Source organism: Miscanthus floridulus, chromosome 3 (genome assembly GCF_019320115.1).
Source record: "Miscanthus floridulus cultivar M001 chromosome 3, ASM1932011v1, whole genome shotgun sequence".
Classification (NCBI taxonomy): Eukaryota; Viridiplantae; Streptophyta; class Magnoliopsida; order Poales; family Poaceae; genus Miscanthus; species Miscanthus floridulus.
In genome coordinates this window covers 77700441-77708458 of record NC_089582.1, presented here as the reverse complement: position 1 = coordinate 77708458, position 8018 = coordinate 77700441, and the positions used below count along the sequence as shown (strand labels likewise).

The 8018-nt window shown below is 47.6% G+C and overlaps 1 pseudogene; it reads right to left on the bottom strand.

Moving 5' to 3' along the window:
* Positions 1 to 471: 471 nt before the first annotated feature.
* Positions 472 to 8018, bottom strand: part of LOC136545968 (DNA topoisomerase 6 subunit B-like) — a 33013-nt pseudogene continuing 25466 nt past the window's right edge.

The window sequence follows — 8018 nt, the reverse complement described above, 5'->3', positions numbered from 1 at the left end:
ATTTGGTATTGATGGTCCTGAGAGCGGTGGACGTGTAAGTTTCCCTCTCAAGGAACAAATCTGAACACGAAGACTAGACTCTGTAAGTTGACAAACTTGTAAGATCCTTCAAGTGAGTTCAAATATATTGCTTCTCGGGGCTCCTGGCTTACTCCACTCTGCATGGCATAGCCCAGTGCCATTTCATAGTCGACCTGGGGAATAATAAAAAAATAAACAGATGATTGAAATAGAATGTTTGATGGCCTAATTTATTAGCACTCCAGACGTTATGCAGCTTTGCAATAGGAAAAAAAAGCAATAACCAATATGACGTGATTGTATTCAACATCAGCAACGAATTTATTCAATATATCATATATGACTTCTGAAAAGTAATGCAGACACATCTTGAAATAGAGCACACAAGAAAATGTGTCATAGACTCAGATTTATCTTTATTTTGTTTATATATAATTTTTTCTTACCTGTTCAACATGCCGAGTCAAGCAGTCTCTAAATGTCATCTCCGTCACCTCTGAAAGCATCAAGATGCCCAAGAGAGGGGTGAATTGGGCTAATTCTAAATTTTCTTGCAATAATTAAATCCTACGGTTAGCCCAATTAACCCCTTGTGCCTAGAAAAGTGTTTCTATTAATCTAACGCACAACAGACTTGCAACCTATGTTCCAAACTTACTCTAGCATTGCAATTCTATGAATGTAAAGACAAGTATTGAATTGCTCAAAGTAAATGCTCAAAGTAAATAGAGAGAGAGGAACGCGGCGATGTTTTGCCGAAGTATCGGAGAGTCGTCACTCCCCACTAGTCCTCGTTGGAGCACCTGCGCAAGAGTGTAGCTCTCCCTTGATCCGCGCAAGGATCAAGTGCTCTCTACGGGTTGATTCTTCGACACTCCGTCGCGGCGAATCACCCAAAACCGTTCACAACTTGAGTTGGGTCACCCACAAGCTCCGCCGGGTGATCACCAAGCTCCCAATCACCACCAAGCCGTCTAGGTGATGGCGATCACCAAGAGTAACAAGCACGAACTCTCACTTAACCACGCGAAGCCTAATGAGAACGGTGGATGCACACTTTGCTAATCTTGATTCACTAATGAGGCTACTCTCTTGGATTTACGAATCTCAATCACCTCACTAGGATCTTGCTCTTCTTGGCACTCACAAACGTGTTTCTCAGCTGTTGGAATGAGCAAAAGTTACTCCACACACGAGTGAAGCTTCTATTTATAAGGCAGCCTGAAAAACAAACCGTTATGAGCTTCTGCGGGGTGACCGGACGCTCCGATCATGCTGACCGGACGCTTCGGTCAGTTCAACCCGCACACCAGTGTTTAAGTGTTGACCAGACACTGGCAGGGTCCGATCACCACTGACCGGGCGCGTCCGATCGCATTAAACTCTCACTGGATGCTTACTGTACTCGACCGGATGCTGGATCCTCAGGGTCCGGTCAGTATTGACTAGACACATCTGGTCGTAGATTTCTTTCTCTGGAACCTTACTGGAGTCAACCGGACACTGCCTCTCAGCGTCCAGTCACTTGACCACTCCAGCGTCCAGTCGCACCGAACACAATCTCCTTGATCAAATGTACTGATCGGACCCTGCGGCCAGCGTTCGGTCGCACCGGAGCCAGCGCCCGGTCAACATTTGACCCTCCATTCACTTCCAACTCTCGAACATATGTGAATGAAGTTTGCTCCATAGGATCATAGGGCTGTTGTGGAGCTACCTAGTGCTAGTTTTAACAAGTGTGCACCACACCTAACTCACTAGACTCACCTAGGTCAAACTACCCGTCCATACCCCCCTTAATAGTACGCCCAAAGGAAAAACAAAGTCCTAAACTACTCTAAGTGTCTCTCCAACTCCAATCGACACTTAGAACTAGTCGCCCTTAACCTTGTCGTCCATTCTTTGAAAATCGAAATGATTTTCATTGTAGAGGCATAACCACCTCGATTGCCCAATCGATCTCCATTACCATGACCTAACTTAATTGCCTCTGCAAAACACACGTTAGTCATAGTAATCGTGTATTGTCATTAATCATTGAAACCCAACAAGGGGCCTAGATGCTTTCAATCTCCCCCTTTTTGGTGATTGATGACAATACCACCTTGAGTATGTGAAAGAGTGAGGTTTTTGTTATGCTTGATTCATATAAGCTTTTGTCAATACGAACAAAAGAGTTAGGCAAGCTTATATGACCCAAGCCAACACGATGTACTCAAAAGATATGAAATAAGCATGAGTACAAGTAATAAAGCTCATTTGCATCGGAGTATAAACACGAAAGCAAAGGTAAATAAGCATAACACAAATGATATGACATAAATAATTCAAAGTAGAGAGCACACATATCATATATCACAATCACGTAGATATCACTGTCACATAGATAGAGCACACATGTCATATATCACAATCACGTAGATATCACTGTCATATAGATATAATAGTAAACATGGATGCATAATGTATCACACACATAGAAACTTCAAATGTAATAGATAAAAAGCTAATAATAGATAACTAGCTCTCCCTAAATGTCGCCCCCCTGAGTCAACATACTCGAACCCTCTCCCCCTTTGGCGTCAAACACCAAAACCTAAGGGTCGGTCGGCGGGGCTACAGCGGACGAGCCGGGCACTGAGGTACGATGAGCAAGATGAAACTGGGCGCCATCATCATCTGACCCTGAGCTCTGTACTGACTGACCCTTTATGGCTGGAAGTGTCTCTGAAGCGGTCTGGGTCTGAGCTGGGGCAGGTGCGGCCTGTAATGCTGCTGGTACGTCTGTCGTAGGATCTGAAGAAGCGATAGACGAAGGGAGCCTTTGAGTAGTCACGGCGATAGGGGCTGATGTAGAAGGACCGGCGGTATGTATATGTGGCGGTGTAGGCATGCCTGTCAACTCGCTGAAAGATGCTCCAAGACTCCTGAAGACTGACGTGTTAGGCACAAATAGCGAGGATGACTGATCCGGTGAGAAGCCCGTATGATATGGTGTGAACTGCGGGGCTACCACTGGCGAGGATAACCACTGGGACACCTATACTGTGGGAGAGGCAAACAGAGCTAGAGGTTGTCCCTGACTCTAAAGCCCACTGGGCTATACTGCTGGAGTCGTCGAAGTGGTGGCAGGCGGAGCAAGCTAGGGTGAAGGCTGTGGCAGTGGAGCCCCAAGTGCTGTTACACATGCTGCATAAATCCCATAAGCTGCTGCTGCATGAGTAACTGCTGCTGATGCATCTGCTGCTGCTGGAGGATCTGCTGCTGTCGCTGAAACTCATCCTGATGAGCCTGAAACTATGCAAAGTTTGCAGCGGTCTCCTGAGCCTGTCGTGCCTGATCCTGCTGCATCCGCTCAAAAATAGCAATCAAAGCAGGGTCCGTCTGCGGTGCAGGTGGAGCGGAGCTAGAACTACCGGCCTCTGCATCGTGTCTGCATGGAGGCATCTGAAGGATGGGCCGGTAGTCGTCATCCGAACTGTCACTAGACTCGGTCCTCTCCTCCTGAGCCTCAAGCTGCTCCTCCTCAGTAGCGACTATGCCTCTAATAATCTCGTCCTGCTAAGCTGTAGACTTAGGTACATCTGGACGATGGCGAGGCTGAGTGGGAGCCTGTGGTGTGCTATGCCTGATCCTCTGTGCCATGTTATAAGCTGGAAACTCAGTGGTGGCACCTTTGTACTCTGCAACCATCTCAGGGGTCCTAACCTACACAGCCTTAAGCATCAGAAAAGTGATCTAATGTGCATATGGAAGCTGTCTGTGACCCTTGAAGCCCTCAGCTATAGTATCCTCCATCTCTGATAGAAGGAGGTCCCAAATGTCGAACATGGTCTGCTGCATCAGGGCATTGAGGAGCCAGAGCTGTAGATGAGTTAGACCCTCTCTATATCCCAACCTAGGAAGTAGTGTCCTTCTGATGATAGCCTCTAGCACACGAGCTGTAGGAGTAAGGTGACTAGGGTTTCTCCTCGACCCCTCACCAAAGGGCTCCTTAAAGCAATGGCGCATAAGATCTGTAGGGGGGCACCATACCTCCATGAGGACGCCTGGGAGGCTCTTGCTATCCATAACATACCTCATGTAATCTGACAGGCTGCTCCTGTAGCCTCAATATCTCCCTGGCCCTAAAACTCATCACCCTGTAGTCTCTGCCTCTGAATGCAAAGTGTATGAAGTTATGCTGCGGGTCAACGTAGAGCGAAGCATAGAACTGCTGAACCCAAGATGGTACATACAATCCTGTCCGGCCAATTAGATCTGTCAGCCCCGATAAATATGATAAGTAAGGGCGGATATGCTCTCCGACTGCTGCCACAATAGCCTCAATACTGCAGACTCTCTGAGATCTGAACACTGTCCTACTGTTGAGATAAGCATTGTAGAAATCCTCCTGCAATGGTGTGTAGAAACCCTCTACTGCTCTCTCATCCCTCCTCGGAGGAAACCACACCTCAAACTCTACAAATCTCAGCTGCCAAACTTGCCTAGCCGTGGCGGCCCTCAAGTCAAGATATACCACTGGAGGCGGACCCTGTGGTCTAGGCGGTGGACGCGATCCCCTCCGCTGTGTCGGTGGCCTCGGTGAGACTAGAACACGGGTACGACCAGAGCGGCATAGCTGGGGTGCCTACTCGGTCTCCTCGGCCTCCTCGGCCTGTTGGCCCTCCTGAGTCTCCTAAGCTAGCTGAAGCTCTGCTGGTGGGGTCTGCTGCTGTGGCTCCTGCTGGGACTCCCCCTGAGGCTGAGGCTCCTCAATAGCCAGACAACGTCCTGCCATCATGACAGTCCTAGGTGGACCACCACAAAGACGCTCAGCCTCCTCAACTGCTGCCCTTTGTGCTGGTGTAAGTTGCTGATCTACAATGACAACACCACTGTGAGCACCTCCTCTCTCGGCACGCTCTGCGGCCTCAGCGACTGCTGCTGCTCTCGCTGTCTCTGCATCAGGATACTTGCGCTTCTTTGATGTAACCTGCTTTGTCGCCTTGCCTTTGGTTCCCGCGGACAAGCGAGGCGGGGGCCTCCGATCATCATCTCCTGGACCACCACCAACGTTCTTGGTGCAAGCCATCTGATCTGACAAGAGAAAAACTGTCGCTGACAAGACCAACTGTCCACTGACACTTTCAAGGCTTGGCCTCGGTCCGTACTCGCGAGCTTGGCTCCGAGTTAACTGACAACTGCACCTGTCACCTCAACAACACTAACTCACTACATGATGGAATAGATGGATATACGAGTAAAAACGATATATCTAATAGATGCGAAACCCTATTAGAGCAAGCAATTTAGATGCAAAATAGAAATGACTGGCTTGCTACCTGATGAACCGACGATCCGAGAAAAGAAGAGACATCACGCGGGGAACCTTCGGAACCGGCTAGGGTTAGGGTTCATGATGAATCGATGAATTGACAGCCCTAGATGCAATTGAAGTCAATGCTGTGACGAATTGCTAAGTCACGGCAAGATGGAAATTTGGATTGCTAGGGCACAAGCAGGGCCTTACTAACGCTGGACATGGACTGTAGTGACTCAGCGGCAAGGGAGCACGGCAGGCGCGCGAGAAGTGGACGACGGTGGAGCTCTGCACGGTGGCTCGGTGGCGCTCGAGAACAACGTGGCGCTAGGGCTAGCGCGGCACGGGGAGGTGCTGAGGACGTGGGAGCAGACAGCGGCGCGTGCGGGCGGCTAGAGACGACGTGGACGCACGGGCGCGGCGGTGCGAGGTGCTCGGCACGGGTGGCGCGTGGAGCCACGGAAGCATCGACGCGGCGAGCTAGCGCGACTGGAGACGGTGGCTACGGGCGCACTGGCTGGCGGCGGCTATGGCGTCGATGGCGGAATAGGTCAAGGAACCGGTATGGCTGCGTGATTAAATAGATCCCCCGACGCGACAAGAAAGGAAACGGATAAAGAGTCCTAAAGCCGCACGAGATCTACTGACCGAACGCTACCACTGTGATAGAACCGCCCAATTTATACAAGATCAAGTACGGTTGTCCCCGCTAACACGTTGACACACCCATACTTTCACTCATATAAACCCAGTAGTCCGCCGAGTGTCTCGAAAGACCTCGGTAAATCAACATCACAACCAAGATCGCGCGATTAAGCAAATACACATCACATACATCGGGTTGTAGCGGAAATAATATTACAAAAGGGTTAACAAATAATAGTACAAGTTTGGGGTTTCAAAACTGCTTAGTGGAAACAACATAGCTTTCAAATGATTACATTAATATAAGTTCCAAATATATTGCTAGCTTAGTGACATCATCCGACAAAAGCATATAGATGAGAAGTAAGTATAGAATCACCGAGCCCACCGGTGGTTAGCCACCATCATCAACAGGTCGAGAACATCACCTGCAACAAGGTGGGATAAACCCTGAGTACTCGAATGTACTCAGCCAGACTTACCCGTCGTAAACCAGAAATAAAGTGACACTAAGGATTATGCAAGGCTTTCTTTAGTGGGCTAGCTGACTTATTTGCAAAAAGCATAAGCTATCATGAAGAAACCATTTTAAGTACTTTGCATCATCTTTATTATGACCTATCCATCTAGGTAAGCACCTGTACTATAGCAGTCACTTGATTAACCAATAACATCCATTACCAATTTAGATTTAGCATATCCCATACCATCCAGATAACCATCATTGTTCCATAATAATTACTACGATGAAGTAACTCGAGTCAAGTGCTCACTATCCAAGAGCGATGGCGATTCGATTTGATTCCTAACCAGCTGGTGATTTATTCCTTACACAAACCTCACTCACCCGCTAAAGTGAGATATTGATCACCGAGTCAACTTTCCAGGAATCTCGAGTTTGTCAGGAACCACATGTACCCGAGGGCCGACCGACTGCACTTTGGTCTTATCATCTCGCCCCCGTGTCCTACCACACCTGCTCCGGCACAGTGCGTTGCGGGCAATCTACTCGGCCCGAAAAATCTCCCAGCTTCGCGGTCGGAAGGTACTTTATCCGGCCAGCTAAATGTAAGGCATGCGTTCAACATGACTCGAGGCCCAACAACGGTCGGTCCTTAATCGACACAGACGGAAACTAACAGCACCCCAGAACCCTGTCTGGTTGCCTCCAACTTTTTCCGTCCAGTCTCCAATTATCCATCACACATGGTTAATTCCAGGATATCATTCTTTCCATAGCTAAATTCTTCCAGTAACCACCTATAAATGTAGGTGACCGGATATCACCGATCACTACCGGTCTAAGCAAGGCTAAGCAGTTATTCGATCCTGACCTAACAGGGTAAAAAGGTAATAAGGTAGGCAAGGATAGTAATAAATGCATCAACGGTTTCAATCAACTCCTACAACTTAATGCAACAATATATAACTCATATATAGAAAGAATTGCTTTTATAAATTAGGAGACTTATAATGCTTCGGGGCTTGCCTGGGATCCACCACAGTCAGTTCAGTTAGCTTGCACCATCCTGGTGACATCTCAGGTCCTAGCACTCGCTTAGTCCTTCCATCTTCGGGACAGATTCATAAAACACCGTCTTCGGGTTTGGCTCCAACATCACGTCCTTCACGTGGTTCATCTAGCGTACCTAGATGAGATGCAATATGCAAGTGCATAAATATGAAGAATAGTACCCTGAGACACATCACAAAATAGCAAGCAAGACAAGCATAGTTTATACTAACACACTTAAGTACTTTGCGATGCTTAACTTAAACATCACACAATCTATTATGTTAAGATGGCAAAGAAGACGACAACACCAAGCATGACACAAGTTTCCCAAGATCTCAAGTGCTCTAACTCAATCATCATTCAAGGCATAAGTCACACTTAATAATATACAAGCAAACACTATAATTGGAATCTGCCAATTTCTAGACATGCAAACAGCAGCTACAAGATTTAGCTATAACTGGAGTTACACAAATCCAAATGACTTGCAAGAAGACATTATGGAAAGCTTATGAAATTTTCTACAATTCATCT